This window comes from Pinus tabuliformis, chromosome X (genome assembly GCF_031772625.1).
Source record: "Pinus tabuliformis cultivar Carrire ecotype Pingquan chromosome X, CPIR1, whole genome shotgun sequence".
Classification (NCBI taxonomy): Eukaryota; Viridiplantae; Streptophyta; class Pinopsida; order Pinales; family Pinaceae; genus Pinus; species Pinus tabuliformis.
Window position 1 is genome coordinate 890,562,498 of NC_142308.1, and position 14,161 is coordinate 890,576,658.

A 14,161-nucleotide genomic window follows, 5' to 3' on the forward strand; every position below is an offset into this window, starting at 1 on the left:
CTAATTTACTCTTTCCTCAAGCTAACACCATTTCTTAAATCAAAAGAAAAAAGGTTAATTCAACTCAAAGAATCGAAATTCCTACTCCAAAATATTTTAATACCTCTTTTAATTAAATATTTGTAAAATGAATCTTTAAAAGGAAAAACCATATATATAAATTTGAGATAGTTTTATAAATTTTGTTATTAGGCTATGTAAAAAATAACATTAAATCTAATATTGATATTAAAATATTAATATTATATTAATATTATTAAATTTAATAAGTTTTGATTTTATAATTAACTCTAGATATATATGGAGGGAAGAACAAAGACATAGAGTGATAGAGGTGGAGAGATAGAGAGAGTGACAAGGGAGAGATGGAGATAGAATGAAGGAGAGGGGAGAGGAGTAATGAAGAGAGAGAGAAGGAGAGGAGTGAGAGAGGGAGAGAAGGGAAAGATAGAGAGGGGGGGACATAAATATGAAGGGGGGAGAGAGGAGGAGAGAGTGATAACATTGGAGGGAAGAGAGAGAGAGAGAGAGAGAGAGAGAGATGAGAGAGATGGGGGGAGAGAGAAGGAGGTAGGAGAGAAAGGGAGAGAAGGGAAGGACCAAAGAGAGGAACTGAGAGGGAGGTACAAAGAGATGGAGGTGGAGGGGGAGAGAGGGAGTGAATAATAAATACGTAGAGAGAGAGAAAAGTGGAGAGAGAGAGAAGGAGTGACAAGGGAGAGATGGAGAGAGAGTCTGTATGTTTTGGGGTGAGATAGAAAGACAAAGGAGAGATGGAAGGAAGTGAAGAGAGAAGGAGAGAGGGAGGGAGATAGTGATTGAGTTGGAGGGTGAAGAGAGAGAGAGAGAGAGGAGGGGGAGAGAGAGGGAGGTGGGAGAAAAAGGGAGAGAGTGGGCGTGAGAGAGAGAAGAAGAAAGGGAGGTAAGAAGAAATAAATCGAGAGAGAAAGGTGGAGAGAGATAAAGAGAATAATAAGGGAGATAGAGAGAGAGGGAGAGAGGAGAGAATGAGGGGAGAGAGATAGAAGGGGGAGAGAGGGAGGGACGGGGAGGGAGATGAAGATGGAGGGAGAGATAGATAGATATGGAAAACAAGTGTGTATGTTTTGGGGGTGATATAGAGAGACAATGTAGAGGAAGAAGTTGATATAGATATAGATGGGAGGTGAAGAAAGGGAAGAAGAGAGAAATAGAGAGAGGGAGGTAGAGATAGATAGATATGGAGAGAGAGATCATGTGCATTCTGGGGGGGGGGAGATAGAGAGACAAAGAAGGAGAGATGGAGGGAGATATAGATATATATGGAGGGGGGAGAGATGGAAGAATATTTCTTGTACTAGATGCATTTATTCCAATATAGATAATACTATTTGATTGCTTTCACTAGATGCACTAATTTTTAGTATAGATGTTCATTTCTAATCCTATTTGATTGCTTTCTCTAGATACATTTATTTCAGTGTATATGGTGTTTTCTAATCCTATTTGATTTCTTGCAGTAGATACATTGATTTCAACATAGATTTTGATTACAGTGAAAAGGAAATACCTTTTTTTATTATAATTGAATGAAAAGGAGAGATACAATATATCCTTGGCATTGAGAAATCTCCTTCCAATAGTCTTGAATACTCCCTTAAATCACAAGCTTCCACCCTCAAATTGATAGCATAAGTTTGAATCCAAAGTCAACCCCTTCCCCTATAGTTTGTAGTGAATTTATAAGACAAGAGAAGAGGGTTATGTATCCTCTTTCTAAGGATAAAATCCACAAAGATGGGGATTAAAATTCCATAATGAGAGGGAATACATTCATGAACTATGGGATGAGGTAAAAATAGGTAGAGGCTCGAGTCCTTCTTGTTGGTATAATATTCCCCAACAAGGCTTCTAGAAATTGCTTTTTATTTTTACCCATGTTAAAAGGTTGTCACACTTTTTAATGGAAAATAGAGTGAAAGATTACATAGGTCACAATTATTGGAACTATGTTTGCTAAAACAGTTGCTAGGAAAAGTTTGAAACTTCTTGAAAATAGGTTTTTTAGCAATTTAACCTAAGATTCATGTTGTTTTAAGAATGGTTTTGCTTCCAACATTGTAGGGGATTGCTTGTAGGATTTCATTGGATAGTGAGAGTTATTGATTTGCGATGATTTTCCTAATGGTGATAAAATTTTGTGTAACAATTAGAGGCATCAAATGGGTTTGTCATTCATTGAGAAGAACTTTCAAATTCAACCTTCAATTCCTAACTCTTCAATCTGATTGTGATTACTCCTATTTACATTATAAAATGTATCTATAGAATGTGACAATGAAGTGCTAGAACCACAACAAACTTCCTCATTTGTAGATTAATTCCAACTTTTTACATTACAAATAAAAGTATGGCATTAAACCATAAGAAAATAGTTCTTGTGCACCAAGGCATTGCTCCACTAGTTCAACACTAATTGTAGGGCAAAATATGGATTCCATAGGCTAATATATAATGTTTGTGGATTATTTATATTTTCAAATAATATGAAATGTGTAGAATTAATTTCATCGATTTGGAATTAGTTTGTGTGGTGGAAAATCTTATTTAGGCAAGGCTCTAATTTAGACAATGGTTGGAGGATGGTTGGTACATGTTTCAACCTAGGAATGTAATAGAAGGAACCAACCATATCACATGATATGGGAAAAAAGCCATGTTTCCTAATTTATTCAAGATAAATGTTGTAATCTTATTTTGACATTTTCTTGACCACAAGCTCATACTTTCCTTGTCGAACTTGGGAGACATCTAACCAACATTGGACCATCTCAACATGCCTAGCAACAAACCCCAAATTGAAATTTTTTCCTAGGATGTGCATTGGTATGCTAGTTCTTAATGATGGTTATCTAATCTACATAAAGGTTAATAAATGTTTTAACCATATATAGAAATTATTTACAAACAAATTATTAAGAAAATAGAAAATATACAATGGTAGGAATAAAACATATACATAAAGAATTTTCTCCTAGAACCCAAAACTGGGAAAAACAAATTTATTTTTCATTTGTTCATTTTAACGTTAAAATATATTATATATATTCCCAAAAATTTATAAAACCAAAATCCATTAAACATAGCTTAGAACATAATCATATTCCCCTTAACTAGATCTACAAAATTTCAAGTGGACCCTACTAACACTCTCTTACTTGGGAACCTATGCCCTACTGCCTTTGGTGGGGTGGAAATAGACTTTGAAACTTATGTTTCATACCTACGCCTTGGGAACACCCTGACACTCTTCCTTAATAGTAAGTCAATGCACCTATGGGAAATAGAATCCGCTATAATTAGAATCTGCTAGGCTACTTCCGCTAATACGTATGAACTGGACTAGTTCAGTATTAGCCGGACTGCCTACACTTTCTTTCTTACTTGCCTTAAGGCCAGTCAATACTAACTATTAGCACCTAGCTTCCGTTAGCAGCTAGCTTCCTTCTTAAGCTTCTGAGTAGAACTACTATAGTTGTAGAGTAGTAGCTGTATAGTAGGTCTCTGGACACTACTCTATGCCCTTTGTCTATGCACTATAATAACTATGAAAGCTTACGAGTTCAGAAACATGTACTTGTTGCTTTCCGTCTTAGTTGTAGGTTCCATGGACACTAGCCGGACACTATTAGCCGTAGTAAGTTCATACGTGTTCATCTCTATACATTGAACTTAGACTCGCCTACGTGTCACTTTTCGCATCGAGACGTCCTCGCCCTCCTTATGTCAGGCGAGCCCTACGTCCTTGCCTAATAACGCTCGATATAGGTTTTGACCATAAGCCTGGAATAGAGGCCTGGACACACAAGAAAGTAAGGCATGATAAGACCAGGGACTAAGACTACTAGAGCTAGTCCATACCGTAGACAAGTGTCAATGACTAAACTTACACTCTATGGCTTTAACTCTCAGAAAGATTAGATAATAAGGTAGAAAAGAAGGTAGAGGCTAGAATAGATTCATTTATATTAAATAAGTTACGAAGACCTTAGATTGAGTTACCCGCCCCCATGGAGATAGACGGTTACCATCCAATGACAAACCTTCGGCATCAATACGTGGCATTCATTAGGATAGGTGGAGGAGACTTACCTTCCTTCGAGTGAGAGTGCTTGCCTACCACTTTATTTCATAAATATTCGGAGTTCCCAATAGAAAGTGCCTCGGATAATCTTCGGAGTTGCTTAGATAAAGTGCTTACACAAATGCCTTCGGCGAATAGCTCTAAAATTCCTTCGGGGAACATCTGTCTCCGGCAATAGATAGTGATCCCGAGTTAATGGTAGGCAACTGCCAAAGAGAATCTCAATTAGGACATGAGTGACGGGGGAGCTCCTGGCACATGCAAGGGCCACCTTTCTATTTATTCTACATGCCCAGCGGCCCCGGTTCTTTCTCGCTGAGTCAGCGCCGAACTTACTATTCCAACGATTATGCACATTTATATATGCTATTTGCTATGCTTGCTCTAGCTGAGGAGCCAACAGTTATCCCCCCGATCTATATGATACCCCCAATTGTCAACGTTTGCCCCGGACAGGAATGGACCCCCTTCCGCCACCCAAGAGCCAATCTGAAAAGAGGTTACCGATTACACAATGTTCTTCCAACAATTCCGCGATGTCTTTGCTTGGACATACTCCAAGATGCCAAGATTAGACCCCTCTATTGTCGAACATCATATCGACACATGGCCTGATGCCTCTCTAGTAATACAGAAGCAATTACCTTTACACCCCTATAAAGCCCCAACTATCAAAGCTGAAATTGAGAAACTCCGCCAAGCTAGGTTTATATATCCCATCACATACACATCATGGGTATCTAACCCGGTCCCTGTTAACAAAAAGCATGGTACCATTCGGGTATGCACCGACTTCAAGGATCTCAACCAAGCATGTCTCAAAGACAACTTCCCTACTCCTTTCATCGATCAAGTTGTCGATGCTTGCGTCGGTCATGAAGTCATGTCTTTCATGGATGGGTTTTCCGGTTATCATAAGATCTGAATCCGCCAACGGGACCAATATAAAACTGCCTTCATGACACCATGGGGCACCTTTGCCTACCGTGTGATGCCATTCGGTTTGAAAAATGTGGTCACTACCTTCCAGCGTGCTATGTCCTATGTGTTCCACAATCTGACTAGGATCATCCTGACCTACCTTGACGACCTCACGGCCAAGTCCCAAAAATGCACAGACCATTGACAAGATCTCTGCACCATCTTTTTACGCTGTTGGAAAGACAATATCTGCTTGAATCCACTCAAGTGCGTCTTCTGCATCACGGCTAGGTGCCTACTTGGATTCATCATCTCTTAGAAGGGCCGTCGATCCACTTAAAGTGAAAGCCATCCTCGAGCTGCCCCCTCCTATGAACCGGCGCCAGCTGCAAAGCATCCCCAAGGGAAAGCCAACTTTCTCTATCGGTTCATCCAAGATTACGCTACTGAAGCACACGGGTTATTACTTCTTTTACGGAAGGACATTATCTTCCAATGGGATGATCAAGCGCAACAGTCTTTCGATACACTTAAGAAAGTGTTTACATCCACCCCCCTCATCTCCCTACCCAACTTCAACCGTGACTTAATCCTATATATTTCAGCATCCATTTATGTCGTTGCAGACATGTTAGTCCAATAGGGAGAAGATCACCAAGAGCACATAATTTATGACATTAGTAAGACCTTGACAGGACCACCAATGAATTACAGCCATGACGAGAAGTTGGCCTTGGCTTAGACTGTCAGTCCAGAAACTTTGATACTACATTTTGCTTTGCAAAACCACATGAATGGAAAACTAAAACCCGATGTAGTACATACTCGGCCGACGACTTATCAACGGTAAGTTCGCACGATGGGTCATGATCCTCTAGGAATTCGATCTTGAGTTTGTAACCCCCAAAAGCAAGAAGGCCATGGATCTCACCGAGCTCATCACAGACCTTCCCACTGATCGAGCTAGCCCCCCCACTTAATGATCAATTCCCAGACAAATATCTCTTCATTTTCACTGCTAAAGACCCATGGCACAGAGACATCCTTACCTATCTTCGGACACAGAAGTTGGCTAATAAAGATTCATATGATAGAAATCTTTTCACTTTGTAAAAGGAAAGAGAAAGGGAATAAGTTGGAAAATCCCCTACCTTATGATGAACCAGAATAAATCCTCTCCCTTATGGTCGAGCCTGCTTACGCATCCTAGAGTACATCCCTTTGATAGGAATCCTAGTGGTCGCCAGACCCCCTTAAGAGTGCCCTACACCACCCACTGAAAAGAGGTAGCAGCTTGGCAATGCCTAGGGTTTCCCAAAGGTGAAATCATGGTGGGAAATGAGGATGCGCAAGCAGGGCTCGACCAACGGGAGAGGCTTTATATAGAAAATGTGTCATAAATAGATGATATCATATACAATATGTTATATATGTATTAACTGTATGAAAAGTGTCACAGGAATGACAAGGATAGTTATGTCTTGCCCCAATATATAGAATAAGTAGATGTGTAGAGTTTGTGTACTACCATAAAGGATCTGTCATTGACTGAGGACACTGCTTCATTAGTAGATAAGGTAGGTAAAACAAAGTATTTGGATGTTTCTAAGTCTTAAAAGAAGGCCATCTTTGGAAAAGGGTATGCAATAATGAAAATGATAGGATATTTAGTAGTCGGAGGAATTGGTAATCACGAGCAAGGGTCGTGGCAAGTTCCAAATGTTTGAAAGAAACCTAAGGGTTTGGGCATAGGTACTGACATGAAGAATCCTTCAGTAAGCCTCACTGATATACCCTCTAACTATGTGGGTCCTGTGATAGCCCAATAGACCACTTATTCAGTTGCTGAAGTAACAAAGGTCCCAATGGTAGAATATTTGTATATTACCATACACAATAAATGGGTTAACAAAGGCTCAGGAGAAGGCGGAATAACAAAAAGGGAAAACCCGCGAAAAGAAGTTCATTCCACTGATCCTCCAAGTGAGGGAGATAAACAACGGGTCACCTCCTCAGTAGGACATTCTCATCCCCCACCCGAGGAAGGATGGCTCACCTGAGGTAGGAAGGTGAGGAAGGAAATGAAAAAGAAAATGAAGAGGGTTATAAGAAAAGGAAAGATGAAAGTGAGCCCTCAAAAGAAGATATAGATCCTAAGAAGGCATGGAAAGAAGAAGAGTATAAACCATCAAGTTCAATTCCTCACCATATGAATAGTGAGTCCCTACCGGGCCTTTGGTCCCTTTGTTCACTTTGTTTAGGTAAACACAGAAAGGAAGGTGACTTCACGCCCCAACCATCACTTTCTTTAGGCATATGATTCTGGTGGACTTCCTCAGCATCACATTAGCCGCCCGGGCCCGCCATTTCTATATTTCCCGCCTTACTAAAAGACCCATTCCCTTCCCCTCACTCCGTTCTGGTTATTCCCACCACCACTTACATCCGTATCCCTCTCATGGTTCGGTCACAGTCAATCCCTCTCTTTGTTCGTTTCACCCGGCTAGCGTAGAGGAACAAGCGCAAGAACTAGCTAGCGAGGTGGGGATGATGGCCCAGGGGACTATTGTACAGGAATAAGCTTATAAGCCAAACTCTTATCGTAAAGGAGGGAGGGCTTATCAGCCCATCAATAGAAGTACGAGACGAGGTAGACCAGCCCAAGAACTATCACGAGGTAAGGATGCTTCCCAGCCCAAGAACTATCACGAGGTACAGGATACTGCTTATCAGCCCGACAACCATCTAGCGAGGGCAGTCCGAGGTTGACCAGCCCAGCTAGCGAGAATGCTTCCCAGCCCAACAACTAGCACGAGGTAAGTATGATAACCAGCCCAACTCGACTAGCACGAGTCCCGGTTGACAGATTATAACTAGACTATTTGGATGGGTTCGTTCCCAGTGATTCTACCAACTAGCTATTGGTTCAAGAGCTCCGGTTCTTATTCTTTTTCTTTTTCGTCTTCTCGTGACTAGACTATTAGTTCAGCGAGCAATAGATTGCCCATGGTTAAGCGAGCAACGGTTCGGCAATGGTTAAGCAAGCAACTGGTTCTTTCCTTAGCTGTCTCAGGTGCCCTTCCACCTGCCAGAGCCACCTAGGTAGGAATCCTAATAGAAAGGCCACTAAGCTACCTTCTTCATAGACACGTGCAATATCCTATGCCTTCAGCTTAAAGAAATGATCTAGGGGATCTTCCATCTAAAAGAGCAAGGTGCGAAGCCGCCAGAGAAGAAATAGGAGGGGCAAGGTGTCTCAATCAGATTTCCGGTCCTAGTCTTGGCACGTACCACCCCGAAAGGATGGGCCTATTGCTAAACGGGTTGTGACCGTGTCCGTTATAAAAGGATTTCAAGTTCCCTAAATGTCAAGCTCTATGTTTCAATGTAAATGGTTATGGGGAGTTATTTGGATGCCTAGCCCCCCCGATTTCTCTCTGTCCAGATAACCCTATGAGCCCTTCCTTCTTGGATGCCGCCACCCCCGCCTAGCGAGCCTCTGAACAGGTCTTAGGAGCCCTTGTTTACTCAGATGACCTAACTCATTGACTTGCTAGACGGTAGGTCCCATCAGACGTATATCCTATCGGTCAGTTGGTTCATTGAAGTATACCCACCAAATTGCTCCCGGTAGCAAACGATAGCCGAGCCGGGAGGGATGCCTTACCCCTATCTCCAAAATTCCCCTTTTATTTCGCGTTCGAGGTAAGTTATATATGAGCATGTGGCATGCATCATGTGATAGTTGAGATTCGCATAGCATCCATCTTCTGTTTAGATCTTCTGTTTAGGCATCTTGCTGTTTCAAGCTGTTTAGGTTAGGCATCCAAAGCTGTTTAGGCATCTTGCTGTTTAGAACTGTTTCTTGCTGGTGATAACTTGCTGTTTCAATTCGCATAGCATCCATCTTCGCTGCTGATCGATAGGTGGTTAAGTTAGAGCCTGCCATTTCTTTCGTTCGATCGAAGTTAAGGAGATAATAAATTAGGCAGGCTATGTCAGCCCAGCTATGTTAGCCCAGAAAGAAGTAAGTTATATAAAGGCAAAGTGATCAAGCGGTAAAGAAAGAGTGTTTCGTTTCCTTCCCAGCGTCGGCATACCTCCTAATATCCAGGTAGGCCCATGCATACCCAGGCAGGCATAAAACCTACCTAGACTCACCTACCCACCCTGATTCAAGGAAGGCATACCCATGCATACCCATGTACGCCCACCTAGCATGCATATCCAACTACCTCTTACCAAGCAAGAAGGATACTACCTCCCTCCCCTCCCCTTCTTGAAGTGGGAAGGCGTAGTTCTACTTACTTCCTTCTTTGGGAGTGGGAAGGCGTAGCACATGAGACAGTCAATTCATTACTTATTGGGCGCACAAACGGGTCCGCAGGCAGGATAGGCAAGAGTCCCACTTCCTGCCTGATTCTGGGGCCGATCATCAATCGTACGGACTTACATAATATTTGTTCCCGGCATTTTCTTTATAACTGGTGTACGTAGAGAGCAGTTTCATATTGCCTTCTATGTTATTAACCACGGAATGATTCAATTTGCCAATATTCCTGCAGTAGTCCCTACTTATCCTCTATTAGCTCCTTTACCTACCTTTTCTTAACCTAACCTACTATACGCCCCTTAGCTTTCACCATTAATGACCGAGATGGCCTATTTGGGGGAATTAGCCCTGTCCAAAACCATGGGTAGGTATGCCTATTATCCTTAGTTCTGCCCAACCATCCTTGGGTCCATATAAAAAGATATTTATATTCCTGCCCTAAACTCCACGCATGACAGCTATTGAGCCCTCCAAACCCACTAGCAGGGGGGCTACAACCCTCGTGTGAACCCCCTATTGTGCCCCTTGCAACATAACAAATCCTAGTGCTAGTAATGCAAAGAATATAACACATAACCAAAATTATCACACTTGTTGTTTTCTTTTGTCAATGCTCAGAGACTTTGTCAATGCATCTACAACATTTTTCAAAGTGTCCACCTTTACTAGCAACACCTTTATTTCTTTGGTCGTATCCCTCACAATGTGATATCAAACATCAGTATGTTTTTCCTTTGAAGGATAAGTAGTGTTATTTGCAAACAAAATTGCACTTTTCTATCACAATCTATCCTTATAGCTCATTGCATGAACCCATAACTGAACACTATCTATGAAACCAAATTTCTTTGTTGCTTGCATGTGTGGTTGTCATGTATTCAACCTCCATAGTTAAAAGTGCCACTATATATTCTCTCATGTTCATCGAACTGATTTCTCCTCCAAAATAGGTTAAACACATATCCACTTGTAGATCTTCTCTGATCGAAATATCCAACCTAGCCTGCATCACCAAAGCCACATATTTCCAACACTTTTTCCAATTCTAGTCTTCCTTGGTAGCATAAACCATAATCACTAGTTCCACATAGATACCTGAACCCCACTTTACTACTGCCTAATGCTCCTACCCTATGTATGACATAAATGTTGGGTTGTGTTATATTCTTTCCACGACTAGCCCATGTAGTTAACTGGAGGCTAGAGGGGGGGAGGTCACAGGGGGTTTGAGGGGTACCTATAACCCCACTCTATAGGGTTTAGGGCAGAGCCCCAGAAAATTTTGATTTTGGACCCTATGTTAGGTTTGACGGACCCACCTATGGTTTTGTGCATGATTTTCGCACATGGTTTGGGACGCGATGGTTTTCGGTCCATGGTATTGGATGCTTCGGCATGTATAAATATGTATTGTAACATTGAAAGGACCATAATGAAAAATCAAGCTGGTAGTCTTGGTTCTGGGATCTAGGGAAAAATTTCTGTGTATATGTGTTTTATGTGTTATGCTCTCGCATAGTTTATTTTATGTGTTTTAGAATTCGTATGTAGGTAATTTCTGTATGCGGTTAAAACCTACATTTGGTATCAGAGCTGTCTTGGCTTCAAGGGGATGCCTTTGTTGCTGAGGGGTTTCGCTCAAGCCTGTGGTAGGCCCTGTTCAGTGGGAGATCTGTGAGATCGATTCTGGTGGTGAAAGAAGATGGTGAGCAATGGAAAGATAGAGATCAAGAAATTTAATGGTCAGAGTTTTGAGTTGTGGAAACTCAATATGGAGGATCTGTTGGTGGATAAAAGATCAGTGGATCGTGGTAGATCTGGGTACTTAACCAATGGGAGTTTCTTATGAAGAATGGAAGAAGTTGGATCAAACGGAAAAGAGAACAATACGATTGTGTGTCTCAGATTCAGTATTGTTGAATGTATCAGGGGAAGCAAAGGTGAAGGCTTTGTGGGACAAGTTAGGGACTTTGTACCAATCTAAGTCTCTGGTGAATAAATTGTTCCTGCGGAAAAAGATGTATAACCTGAGGATGAAAGATGGAGACTCGGTGACAGAGCATCTGAATGCATTTAATACTGTGAGAAGTCAATTAGCATCTATTGATATTAAAATTTCAGATGAAGATAAGTGCATCAGTTTTTTGTGTTCTCTACCAGATTCATGGGATAGTCTGGTTATTGCAATAGGTAGCAATGCAACTGCCTTGCATTTTGATGAAATAGTCTCATCCTTGTTGACAGAGGAGATGAGACAGAAATATATGGAGAGCCAAAATGGTGATGCCTTGTCTGTATGAGGGCAGACCCAGAACAGAAACAAAAATAAGTCATCAAGTGGGAGATCTAAATCTAGAGGGAGATCTAAATCTCCAGGAAAAGCTGTAAAGGTGGTGTGCTAGAAATGCGAAAAGGTAGGACACTACAAAAGGGACTGTAAATATAAAGCTCCTGACAAAGGAAAGGGATCTGATGATTCTCCTTTTGTAGAGGTGGAAACCACCTCAGATGAAGGTGGGGATGTGTACTTGGCTTCTTCAAGTACACATGTAGATCATGAGGCATGGTTGATTGACTCAGGTGCATCCTTTCACTTCACTCCCCATAGAGAGTGGTTTTGTGAGTATGAGAAATATGATGGTGGTGATGTCTTCTTGGGGGATGATAGGAAGGCTAGAATCATTGGTCGTGGAAAAGTAAAGTTGAAGCTGCAAGGTGGAAGGGTTAGAAAACTTGCGGGTGTTTTGCATATTCCTGCATTAGCTAGAAATCTAATTTCTGTTAGCAAGCTAGATGATGCAGGTGTAAAAACAGTGTTTGAGAAGGATACCTACAAGATGGTTTGGGAAGCAATGGTATTGATGTGAGGAGTTCGGATTTGAACTCTGTACAAGTTTCAAGGTAGGACCATTATTGATGGGTGCAACAGTTCTGTGGTTCTTGAAAGTGGAGCAGAAAATAAAGTGGTCTCTGGAGAGAAGACCATGTTGTGGCATCAAAGGCTTGGACATATTGGAGAGAAGGGCCTTTAGATACTTCATGGTAAAGGTATGGTAGAAGGTATGAGTGATAGCTCTCTGGATTTTGATTTCTGTGAAAATTGTGTATACGGGAAGTAGAATCAGGTGAGTTTCCCCTCTGGTGGTAAGAGGGTGAAACATATATTAGAGCTTGTGCATAGTGATGTGTTTGGACCTGTGAAGGTTCCATCACTGGGTAAGTCTGTGTACTATGTATCATTTATAGATGACTTCCCAAGGAACACATGGATATATTTCCTTAAGAAGAAATTTGAAGTCTTTGACAGGTTTAAAGAATTTAAGGTTCTTGTGGAAAATCAAACAGAGAAGAAGATAAAGGTGTTGAGGACAGATAATGGTGGAGAGTTTTGCGGCAAGGAATTTGAAAAATTCTGTAAGAAGTGTGGTATAGCACGACATAAGACTACTCCATATACACCTCAGCAAAATGGAGTTGCAGAAAGAATGAACAAGACGTTGATGGAAAGGGAAGGAAGCAAGCTCAGTGGTGCCAGGTTAGGACAGGAATTCTGGGCAGAGGCAGTGGATACTGCATGTTACTTGGTCAACAGGTTAGCTTCATCAGTGTTGGAGGATAAGACTCCACAAGAGGTATGGACTAGTAAGAAACCCTCTTTTTCACATCTAAGGGTATTTGGATGTGATGCATATGTACATGTTCCATTGGAGAAAAGAACCAAGTTGGATAGTAAATCTGAAAAGTGCATATTTATTGGGTATAAGGATGGTTTAAAGGGTTATAAGATTTGGAACCCAGTAACAAGGAAGGTTGTGTACAACTGAGATGTGGTGTTCAGAGAGGTGAAAGATGTTATTAAACATGAACTCCAACCAAAGGAACCTAAGAAGATAGAGTTTGAGCTAAAGGAGGAAGAATCAGACTCTACAACAGAGGAGGAATCAGAAGATGAAGAGCCACAAACTCTGGTTGTGAGAAGATCAGTTTGAGAAAGAAGGTAGCTAGAAAGGTATAGTCCATCTGCTTTCTGTTCAAATTTTTCTTTGTCTATTACTAATGATGATCCCAGAACTGTGAAGGATGCAGTGGATTCAGAAGATGGAAAACTTTGGAAAGAGGCCATGGTTGATGGAATGGGATCTTTGTACAAAAATGAGGCTTGGGATCTGGTGGAGTTGCTGGCCGAAAGGAAACCCATTGACATCAAATGGGTGTTCAAAAAGAAGACAAATGCAGAAGGAAAAGTGGAGAAATACAAAGCTCGGTTGGTAGCAAAAGGTTATTCCCAGGTGTCGGGAATTGATTTCAGTGATATTTTTTCTCCTGTTGCCAAGGTAATTTCTATTAGATTACTTTGATCTGTTGTTGTTGCTTTTGATTTTGAGGTAGAACAAATGGATGTGAAGACAATGTTTCTTCACGGGGATCTAGAAGAGGAGATCTACATGAAGCAACCTGAAGGTTTTGTGGTGAAGGGTAAGAAAGAACTAGTATGCAAGTTAAAGAAGTCTCTGTATGAGTTAAAACAGTCACCAAGGATGTGGTATCAGAAATTTGATACATTTATACGGGGACTTGGCTTCACCAGAAGCAGTTCAGATCACTGTGTGTATTTTAAATTAATTGGTGACCGTGTTATTTATTTGGTCTTATATGTGGATCATATGTTGCTGGTTGGAAATGACAAAGAAATTATCCAGGATTTGAAGACCCATTTGTCCTCCAAATTCGACATGAAAGATCTTGGTGCTGCAAACTATATTTTGGGCATGGAAATTAAAAGA